Here is a 14,079-nt window from a genome sequence, read left to right on the forward strand (position 1 = left end):
TACTCAGCCATCAGCACTCAGTAAGAGGATGGATCTTAACCACTTAAGCCCCGGATCATTTGGCTGGTCAAAGACCAGAGCACTTTTTGTGATTCGGCACTGCATCGCTTTAACTGACAATTGCGCGGTCGTGCGACACGGCTTCCAAACAAAATTGACGTCCTTTTTTCCCCACAAACAGAGCTTTCTTTTGGTGGTATTTGATCACCTCTGCAGTTTTTATTTTTTGCGCTATAAACAAAACAATTGCGACAATTTTGAAAAAAAGCATTATCTTTTACCTTTTGCTATAATAAATATCCCCAAAAAATATATTAAAAAAAACTTTTTTTTCTCCACAGTTTAGGCCGATACGTATTCATTTACATATTTTTGGTTAAAAAAAAAAAATCGCAATAAGCATTTATTGATTGGTTTGCGCAAAACTTATAGCGTCTACAAAATAGGGGATAGTTTTATGGCATTTTTATAAACTTTTTTTTTTTACTAGTAATGGCGGCAGTCAGCAATTTTTATCATGACTGCGACATTATGGCGGACAGATCGGACACTTTTGGCGCTATTTTGGGACCATTCACATTTATAAAGCGATGAGTGCGATTAAAAATGCATTGATTACTGTGTAAATGTGACTGGCAGTGAAGGGGTTAACCACTAGGGGGCAGTGAAGGGGTTAAGTTTGTCCTAGGAAGTGATTCTCACTGTGGGGGGGGAGGGGCTATGTGTGACACGACACTGATCACCGCTCCCGGGGAGCTGTGGTCAGTGTCGATAGGCAGAACGGGGAGATGCTTGTTTACACCAGCATTTCCCTGTTCTTCCTCTCCCTGAGACGATCGCGGGCATCCGCAGGACCCGCGATCACACTCACGGAGCTCGCAGTGGGCGCGCACGCCCGCAAACCGCTTCTTGAAGGGCAATGTACAGGTACGTTAATATGCCTGTACGTGTACATCACATGTAAAAATTTTTCTTTTTTATAGAGCATTTTGCTTGCACTTGATTGGATGATGGAAGTCAAAACAGCTTCTCTTTATTCACCAAGCTCTGGGGAAAAGTTCCTTGGAAAGTGCAACTTCCTTTGCAAACTGAACAGCCTATTTGCCTTTAGGAAATCAACGGCAGTGCATTACCAACCTTCAGTTTCATGTTACAGCAATTATGTTGGGTGTCTGATTATGATGGATGTCCTGTCCATTAAGGGCACACGGGCGCTGCCTCCCAAAACCATCGCCTCTGCCACCCCCTATTCATGCGCCCGGCCCCTTTCAGAACGCCGGGCGCATGAATTACAGCGGCGGGGGTGTTTTTTTTAACCACCCAATTAAATGGGCTTGATCTAATAGACTTTAAAATAGGGTGGGCTTGTGACGCAGAGCATTGTGCTCGGAGCCCACCCAGGTGTGTTAGAAATACAAATTAATATTCGCTTTTTCTAACATTGAATCGTCTCTGCACCAATCAGGAAGCGCAGGTCTGATACCCAGTTCCCGATTGGCTGAAAGGACAGGCGATCCTATTGGAAGCCTAGGAGGAGAAGGAGGGATATGCACGGTGGAAGCCGCCGTGATCCACAGGAGGAGGAAGAAAGAAAGCTGCCGCTCTCCGGACACGCTGCCCACCTTCCTGCTTCCTAGATGGGGTAAGTGCGGGGCTTTCATGTCCTGACCGTCCTCCGAGGGGGGGGTCACCACTGACAGACCGCCTGGGGGGGGGTTTGCTGCCCCCCAAAAGGTAAAAACACCAGACGCCACTGCTGAATATATAACTGTGCAATCCAATTGGTACCAGAGTTAAGCTGGCCATATATTATACAATTTTCTTATTCAATTTCCTTTAGATTTACCTTCATTTACCTTCAACTATGTAGTGCAAGGGCCTGCCTGATTTCATACAAATTGAAAGTGTTTAGGTTTGACCTCATATTATATGGATTTGATAAATCTAAAGGAAAATTGTATAAGAACATTGTATAATGTATGGCCAGTTTTAGATCCAGCACACTCAGTAATCAACACTCAGTAAGTGGTCTGATCTGAAACACCCCTACTCTTCTTCTTTATACAAGTTTGTGTGAAGACACTTGTGATGAGGGTGTGGCTCTTAAGCCTCATACACACAGACGGAATTTCCCGACGGGAAATGTGTGATGTCAGGCTGTTGGCAGAAAATCCGACCGTGTGTATGCTCCATCGAACAATTGTTGTCGGATTTTCTGCAGACAAATGTTGGATTGCAGGTTTTCAAATTTTCCGCGGACAAATGTCTGTTGTCGGATTTTCCGATCGTGTGTACACAAGTCCGTCGGACAGAAGTCCAAAGTACAAACATGCATGCTCGGAAGCAAGGACGAGCCAGAAGCGGTCGGTCTTGTAAACTAGCGCTCATAATGGAGAATTAACATTCGTGACGCCGCAAACTATGAAATTTCCAAATGCAGCGCACAATTCTCTTCTTCTTTAATGAGATAATAATGAAGCTGCTTTGCTGGTAATACTGATGGAGTTATTGCAAACACATTTTAAACAGCTTTTATTTTCTAGTGATATCAAGAATAATAATATTATTATGCTTTTTTTATTTTTTTTATTTGGGCAAGTTACCACAACACCATTATCCCGTAGTTTTGAAGATCAAAGAAACAACTATGTTGATGTCCCTTGTCAATTTTACATTGTATTCTTTAAAATGTAACTGCCGACTCCCAAACTGTCATTTGAAGTAAAACACATAGCCAAGTATTATTCTCCACAATTTTTATATTGTGCATTAAAAAAAGAAAACAAATAAAATTAGACATGCTATCTGCCAATAGAACTTAACCAAAAAGTGCATTCTATGCATCCAAAAATATAGAAAATATACCAAATCAATTCATTATTTTTCAACCAAAAATTAAAATAAAAGCCTCATGCATGAATCCTGCTTCTTAATATAGGGGGGTCAACAATGCCAAGAGTTGGTGAAAGCAGGGGTCTGTCATCCGGAGATAATTCCGAAAATCATCCGGATTATTCTCCTGGAGCTCCCTCAGCAAAGGCATATGACATAATTGGTCACGATTAATAAAGCAACCAATTTTTGGTCCAAGAAATCCTCCTCCTCCTGTTCCTGGACTGGACTTGGGTCAAAGCAATAATTCCAAGGCCAATAATAAATAACACATTATCTCCTCAGATTCCGCAACATGGCTGGTTAGCAAACAGCTGTTCAGAAACAAACTGAAAAGCGCGTAATGAAAAGCGCAAAATGAAAATCGTGAATCAACACTCACCAAACTTCTACTAACATGAAATTAGCAGAGGGAGCCCAAAGGGTGGCGCTAAAGAGCTGAAAAACCACATAGTATGTCACTACGTTCATGTTTGTTGGCCGGCAATTCCTTGCCGTTTGTATGCAAGACAAAATCCAAGCACACGCCTTCGGACAAAAGTCTGAGGTTTTGTCTGCGGAAAATCCGGTCTACTCTTCTTATTTATACAAGTTTGTGTGAAGACACTTGTTATGAGGGTGTGGCTTTTACTCAGCTCTGCCAGCACAGAGCACTGTAAAGTATAGCGAGAAGCAGCATTTTAAAATGCATGTGAAAGCATTTCCATGTAATAAATTACAGATTATATAGTGAGCTATAGGAAAGTTAAAAGGCTTGAGACTTCAGCATGGCTTTTTTCTGAGATGTTAGAAGTAATATTTATCTATACATGTGGAGTGCATTTTTCATTTAAGATGAATGAAGTATTTTATTTTAATTAATGTTAATTTCTCTCTGATTTACTTCCTATGAGAATTGAAGTAATTGCTGCCTCTTCATCCTTGCCTGCAGAGCTGAAAGTTCTTGCTCTTCAGATATTTTTTCTTTTATCATAGATGATATTATAAGATATGAGACATAAAAAAATCAAGCTTGGGTGTCATAAAGTTATACTGAGTGGTCTGGGCTTCCTCTATAGATCACAATTAGTAATGGTCCGAACTATCCTGGGTTTGGTTCAGCAGGGGTTTTTAAAAACTTCAAAGAATTTCAACCCTATTGAAATCAAGAGGAACTAAATCTATCAATTATTAAAAATGCCTATTTCCTGAGCTAATAGGCAAGGGGGAGTAAAAAATGACACAGGGGCTGGGCACTGCCCTGGGGAACATATACCAATGCAACAAAAATATTTAAAAAAATAATAATTCGGCCATTAGCAGTGATTTATTATAGGCCTAAAGTGAAACATTAAAAATGTCCAATTCCTTTACCCACTTGCCGGTTGCCTAACATACATGTACTGCGGCAGGTCGGCTCCATTGCGTGAAATCACATACCTGTTCATCATTTCGTGCAATAGCCACTGGGTGGCATGCACACACCACCGTAGGCACGATCGCATGCTGATTGAACAGATTGGGAGCCAATCAGCGGGTCTGGCAGGCCCAATGTTCGCCAGCCACCCACGATCATTCCTGAGAGAGGCAGAATGGCAGTCTGCTTATGTAAACAAGGCAGATTGCCGTTCTGATAGGGGAGAAGATAGAGATCGGTGTCCCTGCTAAGCAAGAACACCGATCTCTGTCTTCACCCAGTCAGAGCAACCCCAACACAGTTAGGAAGCACCCCCTTGGGATGTATTTAACCCTTTGATCGCCCCTGATGTTAACCCCTGCCCTGCCAGTGTCATTAGTACAGCGACAGTGCATATTTTTAGCACTGATCACTGTATTAGTGTCACTGGTCCCCCAAAAAAGTGTCAGTTAGGTGTCCAATTTGTCTGCCGCAGTGTCGCAGCCCCGCTAAAAACCATTACTAGTAAAAAATAAATAAATGAATAAAAATGGCATAAAAATATCCCATAGTTTGTAGATGCGATAACGTTTGCGCAAACCAATCAATACACGCTTATTGGGATTTTTTTTACAAAAAATATGTAGCAGAATACATATTGGCCTAAACTGATGAAGACATTTGATTTTTTTACATTTTTTTTTTTTTGCATATGTTTTATAGCAGAAAGTAAAAAATATTGTTTTTTTTTTCCAAAATTGTCGCTATTTTTTTGTTTATAGCGCAAAAAATAAAAACCGTAGAGGCGATCAAATACCACCAAAAGAAATCTCTATTTGTGGGGAAAAAAAGGACATACATTTTATTTGGGTACAGCGTCGCACGACTGCGCAATTGTCAGTTAAAATAATGCAGTGAGTTATTTTGAGGGGACAGCAAATTTACACTGTTATACAAGCTGTACACTCACTACTTTACATTGTAGCAAAGTGTCATTTCTATAGTGTTGTCACATGAAAATAAAATATTTACAAAAATGTGAGGGGTGTACTCACTTTTGTGAGATACTGTATATGTTTTTTCTTATTTTTGATGATAGCTCACGTTCAGTGTCTTTTTATATGACTTTATTAAAGTTATCTACATGGAAAGTTCCTGGTGACTACTAAAAATACAATATCGAATGTCTGTACATTATTGTCTCTCAAATGTTCACAATTTCACTAACACCATGCAAATATGTCAATGTATATTTTAAGAATAGGGCTGTTAAAATGAAATATTAGGTATTATTGTCCTAGTTCCTTCATTGGACTTAAAGGAAATAGGTATTTCCAGGAAACCTCTGGAGACTGTCAAATATAATTTTCTATATTCCTATGCCTGTGTGCCAAGGGTCTACGGGGGGATCCCAAGAGAACTGGATAAGAGAATATTGTGCTCTCAACATATTTGTTCATGCTTATATTTAAAATATAGTTCACCTTAAAAATGAAGATGATCTAAAAAAGATTTACTGGATAGAATAAAGAAACCTGCAAGGTCATCATTGTGTGAAACCGTTTGGATGGTACGTTGGTTTCTGGTACAATTGTTATCGATGTGACTTTCAACACTGAAAACCTGTTTTAAATACACTATTCTTCGTATGTCCTGATCCCTAACGTTAACCTCAAGGTGACCCTATAACTTGGTCCACCCTTCCCTTAGCCCTAAAACCTAACCCCTTTGCACTTGAAATCTCCCCAACATTTGAAATATATATTTACCTGGGCAACAAAAGTGGGCAAGTGGCATGTGTTTTAAATACCCCCCCCCCCTTTCCCCCAACAGACTCATTCGTCTCAGCACACACATTTGTGTTTCTTGAACTTTTGCCTTAAACTCGCCGTATAGCTTAAAGTAGAACTAAGGCAGCACTAATTGAATCTTTCTTTGTGTGAGCTGCTCTAATGTCGCGTACACACGACTGGTTTTGCCGTCGGAATAAACTCCGAAGGTTTCTCCGATGGAACTCCGACGGAATTCCTTTCAAGCGGTCTTGCCAACACAGGGTCAAACCAAAGTCCGACCGTCCAGAACGCAGTGATGTACAACACTTACAACGGGACTAGAAAAAGGAAGTTCAATAGCCAGTAGCCAATAGCTTCCATCTTGTACTTGCTTGAGAGCATGCGTCGGTTTTGGTTCCGTGAGAACAGCATACAGACGATCGGTTTTCCCGATAGGAATTGGCTCAGTCAGAACTATTTAGAACATGTTCTATTTCTAGGTCAGTCAGAATTTTCGAAAAAAAAAAAGTCAGATGGGGCCGATCGGAATAGACGATGAAAAATTTCCGTCTGACTTTTTCTGTCGGAAATTCCGCTCATGTGTAACCGGCTTAAGGGAGTGTGATGGTACCCAAGTTACTAAAACTTGCACCATCTGCTTGGTTGCAGCTACTTTTAGAAACAATTTGGAACCTCTTTAATGATCATCATTGCTAAGTGTATGTGCAAGTCCTCTTGATATGTTGTCACCCCCTGGGCAGTGCTGAGGCTTATCTCAGAAATATAGAAGGGCAAATATAGTGTGGGGGCAACATAATTACTGTTGTAAGCAAACGTTTCCACAATGCATTTATAACCGCTTGCCAACTGTATACCATAGATATACGGTGGCAAGATGGCCCTGCTGCACCAGATCACATACTTAGTACGTGATCTGGAACTTCCAGGTAGGGGGGGCATGCGGTCCGCCTTCAACCCAGCTCTGCCGTCATTTTACACAGAAGATGCTGATCAGCAGGTGCCGGCACCCGCTGATCGTCTGGAACACACACAGGACAGAACTCTGCCTATGTAAACAAGGCAGAGCTCTGTCCTGTCAGTGGGGAAGTAATGGATTTACTTTCCCCAGAAAGCAGGGAATGAAATCGATCACTTGCCCTAGTAAAAGCACCTCCCACGGTACACACATAAACACTGGCTAAGCACGCAGTTAACCCTTTAATCACCCTAGATGTTTAACCCCTTCCCAGACAGTGTCATTAGAACAGTGACAGTGCATATTTTTAGCACTGATCACTGATTCCCACAAAGTGTCAAGAGTGTCAGTTAATATCAAAATGCTTGCCGCCGCCGCTGGTCGCTGCCATTACTAGTAAAAAAAAAATAAAAGTAAAAAATAAATAAATAAATAAAAATATCCTATAGTTTGTAAATGCGATAACCTTTGCGCACACAAATCAATATACGCTTATTGGGATTTTTGTTATCAAAAATATGTAGCATATCACATATTGGTTTAAATGTATGAAGAAATTTGATTTTTTTTTTTAATTTTTTGATTGGATACGTTTTATAGCAGAAAGTAAAAAATGTTTTTTGTTTTTTTTTTAAATTGTCGGTCTTTTTTTGTTTATAGCGCAAAAAAAAATGCAGAGGTGATCAAATACCACCAAAGAAAGCTATTTGTGGGGGAAAAAGGGACATAAATTGTATTTGGGTACAGTGTTGCACGACTGCGCAATTGTCAGTTAAAGTAACGCAGTGCCGCATTGCAAAAAATAGCCTGAAGGGGGGCAAATGTTCTGGAGGTCAAATGGTTAAAGGCATAATTCACCTTCTCCCCGATTACAGTAGCTCTGAGTTTAGCGATGTAGTAAAACATGACATGCATGTGCGGTTTTAAAACTTGCTCCTGTGATGGGGTAAGCAGTAGCAATTGGGAGTGTCCTAGCAATGTCCGGGCAAGCAGGATGGAGGGGGATGCCATCTCTGAGAGTTTAAGGAGGTACATAGATGACGTACACTATACCTAAGGCAAGGGCATTATTTAACTTTAGTCAGAGCTGCACATTTTGTTTTTGTCTAGAGACACCCCTAACCTGCCTAGGAAGTTGTTTGGTAAAAGTGAACGAAACCTGTAAGGGTTTGCCAACTGACTGACTAAAAACAATGCACTCCCTACATGGCTGATATCTCCACAGTTGTAAAACAGGGAGACAGCTTGTAGGGAGTACACTACAAAAAGATACTCCTGCGCTGTCACTTGTGAAAAAGACTAAATAAATAAAAGTACTCTAATCAACCAGTAACTCTTAAGCCCACCTACACAGTTACATAGTTACATAGTAGGTAAGGTTGAAAAAAGGCCATCAAGTCCAGCCTATGTGTGTGATTATATGTCAGTATTACATTGTATATCCCTGTATGTTGTGATCATTCAGGTTGTTATCTAATAGTTTCTTGAAACTATCGATACCCCCAGCTGAGACCACCGCCTGTGGAAGGGAATTCCACATCCTTGCCGCTCTTACAGTAAAGAACCCTCTATGTAGTTTAAGGTTAAACCTCTTTTCTTCTAATTTTAATGAGTGGCCACAAGTCTTGTTAAACTCCCTTCCGCGAAAAGTTTTATCCCAATTGTTGGGTCACCAGTACCGTATTTGTATATTGAAATCATATCCCCTCTCAAGCGTCTCTTCTACAGAGAGAATACGTTCAGTGCTCGTAACCATTCCTCATAATTAATATCCTCCAGACCCTTTATTAGCTTTGTTGTCCTTCTTTGTACTCGCTCCATTTCCAGTACATCCTTCCTGAGGACTGGTGCCCAGAACTGGACAGCATACTCTAGGTGCGGCTGGACCAGAGTCTTGTAGAGCGGGAGAATTATTAAAGGGAATTAATCCCCTTTTTAAAGCAATGCCAATATTCTATTTGCCTTGTTAGCAGCAGCTTGGCATTGCATGCCAATGCTGAGCCTATCATCTACTAGGACCCCCAGGTCCTTTTCCATCCCACTTACAGCTGAAAAATCAGTACTCCTCTGGGTAACGTCATAGTGCTACTACCAGAGGTGGAGCGCCGATTGGATGCAAGGTATTCCTGGTGATCTAACTTTGAATGTTTTCTATACTGTTTTTATTCCAGGAGTATATTACCTAGAATAAGGTTATGTTATTCAGGAATCCTACACTATTGTGATCCTTCTTTGCTTTGAGCATATTTCAGCGGGCAAACGGACAGCTCGGCCCCTTAAAGGGGAATGTACCTCTACTGACTGGGGAAAAGTACAGAGTGGTGAAGATGTTCTTGAGCCCATTTGTTACCCTAAATGAAAGGGTTTATGCGCATTTGACCTGTAACATTTATGGGTCCATAACTGAAGGTGAGGGCACTTTGCACAGAGAAGCAAAAGTGCAACATTTGTGGTATCAAAAGCCGCTTATATTTCCACCTGAAAATACTTAAAATTACTGTTTTGGAAGACACAAATGCCACACCTTCTTTGTATTACTATATTTATTTTGCTTATTATTTTGTAATTTTGTTTGGGATGATTTATATGCAATCTTTTGGTAATAGTCAAGCTGCACGGTACAATTTTCATCATGTAACTTGTTGGCAGTGAATAAGATGGACAGCTTCACTCACCAATAGGGACACCCTAGAGCTGGACGGAGGTGGGGCCAAGCTTAGTCATGAACAGTGGTGGCTGGTGCTCCATTTTTTGGGGGGGGCAGCAAACCAACCCCCCCGCCAGGTCCGCACTTACCCCATCCAGGTTGTGGTTGGCTTCAGGGGCTTCCCTGGCTTCTCCTCTCAGCCAATCCAATCTTAAGACCAGCTTCCTGTCCTTATTGGCCGGGAGGAGAAGCAGGAAGACAATAGAGAATGTTGATTCACTAATGTCACAAGTGGGTGAGCTTGGGACGCAGTGCTCTGCACCCCTAGCCCAACCTTTTTTAAGTCAATTAGAGCCGCAGGCTCTAATCATGGGCTTAAAAAAAAAAAAATCAATTGGGATATTTTTTTATGTCGTTATGTTATTTCGGATGCTTCAAACATTAAAGGGGTTGTAAAGGCAATAAAAAAAAAAAATAAAAAAATAACAAACATGTTATATTTACCTCCACTGTGCAGCTCATTTTGCACAGAGTGGCCCCGAACCTGGTCTTCTGGGGTCCCTCGGCGGCTGTCTCAGCTCCTCCCCGCAAGAACTAACCACCTTCATGCGAGCTCTCTCGCATGGTGGTTAATTCTTGCGGGCGTGTTCCCGTAATACAGCCAGTGGCTATAGCCGATCACTGTATAACTCGGCCCCGTCCCCCGGCGCGCCACGTCATTGGATGTGATTGACAGAAGCGCGAGCCAATGGCTGTGCTGCTTTCAATCTATCCACTCTAGCCAATCAATGGCTAGGCTGAGCGGCAAAGAGGACATCGGGGGCGAGCGCAGCAGGTGAACGGGCTCAGGTAAGTAAAATGGGGGTGCTGGGGGGGCCAGTATTGCCGGATGTTTTTTCACCTTTACAACCCCTTTAACAAAAGGCTCAAACTATTGCATCATGACATGTAAATGAAACAAATGAATACGTACAAACTTGTTTTTGTTATAATTTAGTAGAAATTTGTTACTATTGTGATTCGGAGATTTGGATACATCTGAATCTCTGAATCATGCAAATTTTGTCTGAATTTAGTGTCATAACGAAACAAATCGCACACGTCTAAATGGCTAAAAAGCCCATGTGAAAAAGGCCTAAAGGTAGCTTCTCCTTGTGCACTGTTTCCTCCTATGCTTCCCAGGTTATCAAAAGTATTACTTAAAATGTTTGCTTGTAAAAAAATAAAGATTTTATTATTCATAATAAAAAATATATAAACTTTCTCTTAAATGTGTTAACGTAAAATTCTAAAATAAAATTCACCCAAAACGATCCTACTTTCCCTTTATCACCGACCCTTGCAATTATTCCAGACAGTAAATGGAATTTTTAAGCGTCTGTAAAAGCATCTCATAAGGCCATCTGGTACTCTATGCTTTAACCCTTTAATAGACAGCTCTGCAGAAATTCCAACATGTTGCGCAACACCCAACATATGCAGAAAATTCACTTCCCATCAACAGCCCCGTGATGTACGAGAAGTCAAATACTGCACTTGCTCATTACACAACATCATCTTAGACTAAAGACTAACTAGCGGACCCACCATTATCAATGTCTACAGAATAAAAGAGATGCTCAGAAGGCATTTTATCCAATAAGTCTAATAAGTACTACAGAATGTATTAGTCAAATTAGTGTAATAGGAGATTTTATCACTCAAAATTATACATTGAATAATCAAATTTCAAATGTGACTACACAAAGTATTCCATCTGCCTTGATGTTCTCCATCTGTTAAATATACACACATAGAAAATCACATAGAGTTGGAAAGCTACGGTAAATCTGATTATACCTTTTTACAAGAAACCAACAAAAAATTAGGCAACAGCAGACTCAAGTGGGCAAGAAGTTTACAGAAATAAATTCTGCTTCATAAATATTTGATGGTATTAAGCAGTGGTTAATATATTAAGAAAAAGCTGCAATGTCTGATCTGGGAAAGCATGGACAGACAGGGATGTCCATGGGGGTTTAGTCAACATGTGTCAAACAGAGATTTAAGCTCTTCATTATTGAACTGTTCTAATTTTATACCGGCGGAGGATTCTAGGCCAGGGTGCTGAATAGAAGGCAGCAATGACAGCATCAAGACGAATGTTCATGGAGCGGATGATATCATTTGTATTAGGCGATCTCCTAAATCAGTGGTTCTCAACTCCTGTTCTCAGGACCCACTAACAGGCCAGGTTTGCAAGATAACTGAAATACATGACAGGTGATATCATTTACTGCTCAGTGATTGCAGTATTTTAGTCTGCATCCCCCCAAGGTAACACTTAAGATCTGGCCTGTTGGTGGGTCCTGAGGACTAGAGTTGAGAACCACTGTCCTAAATGATTAGAAATGAGCAGCCAATTTCCCCCAAACTTGATGTTGCTACTAAAACAGCAATTTCATCTTTACCAAAATTAGTGACATGACTTGGTATAAAGCTTTCCTTGTTGCTCTGTTTATAGGCGCTTGCAGATAGAGCAATCTGCGGGATCACAGGGGCCTTGTCTATGGATCTCACTGGCAGTCACGGGCCGGCATCTAAGATATCCAGGTGGTGTCAAAAGATCGTCTGAAAATCTCAGTGGATCAGATGTCCCGGAGCTTAAGGAAAAGAGGCTCCAATAGTGTATTATCGTTTAAAAGATAATTTATTGTAAAAAGCGAAAAAGGTACTCACACAGTACAAGTTACTAAAAACGTTTGCCAGCAAAACAGAATATAGAAACACTCGCACTTCCGGGGTCACGTGGGGCGTGATGACATCAGTGCGTAGCTCCGTCTGACATGTTTCGTCATACGTGACGTCTTCCTGGAGCCCTAGGAAGATGACATGTATGATGAAACATGTCGGGCAGAGCTACGCGCTGACGTGAAACTCATGTATTTTATATAGATATGTTACACACGGAGTGATATATTTCAAGCATTTATTTTAATTTTGTATTTTGATGATTATGGCTTACAGCTAGTGAAAACCCCAAATTCAGTTTCTCAGAAAATTAGAATATTACATAAGACCAATAAAAAAAAAAAGATTTTTATACAGAAATGTTGGCTTACTGAAAAGTATGTCTGTGTACAGTATAGTTTGGACTCGATACTTAGTCGGGGTTCGTTTTGCATGAATTACTGCATCAATGCAGAGTGGCATGGAGGCGATCAGCCTGTGGCACTGCTGAGGGGTTTTGGATGCCCAGGGTGCTTTAAAAATGGCCTTCAGCTCGTCTGCATTGTTGGGTCAGGTGTCTCTCATCTTCCTCTTGACAATACCCCACAGATTCTCTATGGGGTTTAGGTCAGGCGAGTTTGCTGGCCAATCAAGCACAATGATACCATGATCATTAAACCAGGTATTGGTACTTTTGGAAATATGGGCAGGTGCCAAGTCTGCTGGAAGATGAAATCAGCATCTCCATAAAGCTGGTCGGCAGAGGGAAGCATGAAGTGTTCTAGAATTACCTGGTAGAGGGCTGTGCTGAATTTAGACTTCACACTGGACCTGATGCAACTTTTTTTTGTGTCTCTCCTCTCTAGACCCTGGGACCTTGATTTCCAAATAAAATGCTAAATTTTCCACAGTTTGTGATGATGATCAAAATTTTAAAAAGAAATACTTGAGATGTACCTGTATATGAAAAATCCATTGTGCTTCAATTTGCTCTGTGCAGTAAACTTCAAAAACAGTCAGTGTGTCATGTGCAGGTCTCCACTCCGTGCTCCCTTCTTTTTGCCTCCACACTCCCCAGACCATGATGATGTACTCGCTTTGCATATATACCAACAGTATTCGCTCTGGCTATCTCCACTGCTATGGCTTTAGATAGATAGATGTTCCTCTATATTGTTCCATTAAGCATGCATGTTTGGAGAAACATAAACCAGGCAATATCCCATAGCATGATATCATTTATTGAAGATTAAAAAAAAATGTAAAATTGTACTCAAATAAAACTGTTGCTCACATCACACAAATTAAAGCACATGTAATATAGTACAGCGATTCCGGCTCTCGGCAACCATCTGCAGACAGACCGGAATTGGGTAGATGAAAGTGACACCAGCAAGCCCCGTCCAATGCGTTTCACCACAATGACGTCATCAACTGCTGACCTATAGTACATGCACTTTAGCTTGTGTGAATTGTCTATTTTGGAACACTAAGTAAGCATTTATAATTTACACTTTAGCATAGTATAACCAGTAGTGCCGCACATATTTGTTTTTGATATCTGAAACACTCCCTGGGAGGAAGTAGTCATTGTGCAGTCAGCCACACAAGAAATTAACATAGCATAAATTAGCACTAGACTGTGAGGAAGATGCTCATATTTGACAGTTTCAGAAAATAGAAATATGTTAATTTATAAACTAGCTGA

This window comes from Aquarana catesbeiana, linkage group LG01 (assembly GCF_042186555.1).
Source record: "Aquarana catesbeiana isolate 2022-GZ linkage group LG01, ASM4218655v1, whole genome shotgun sequence".
Taxonomy (NCBI): Eukaryota; Metazoa; Chordata; class Amphibia; order Anura; family Ranidae; genus Aquarana; species Aquarana catesbeiana.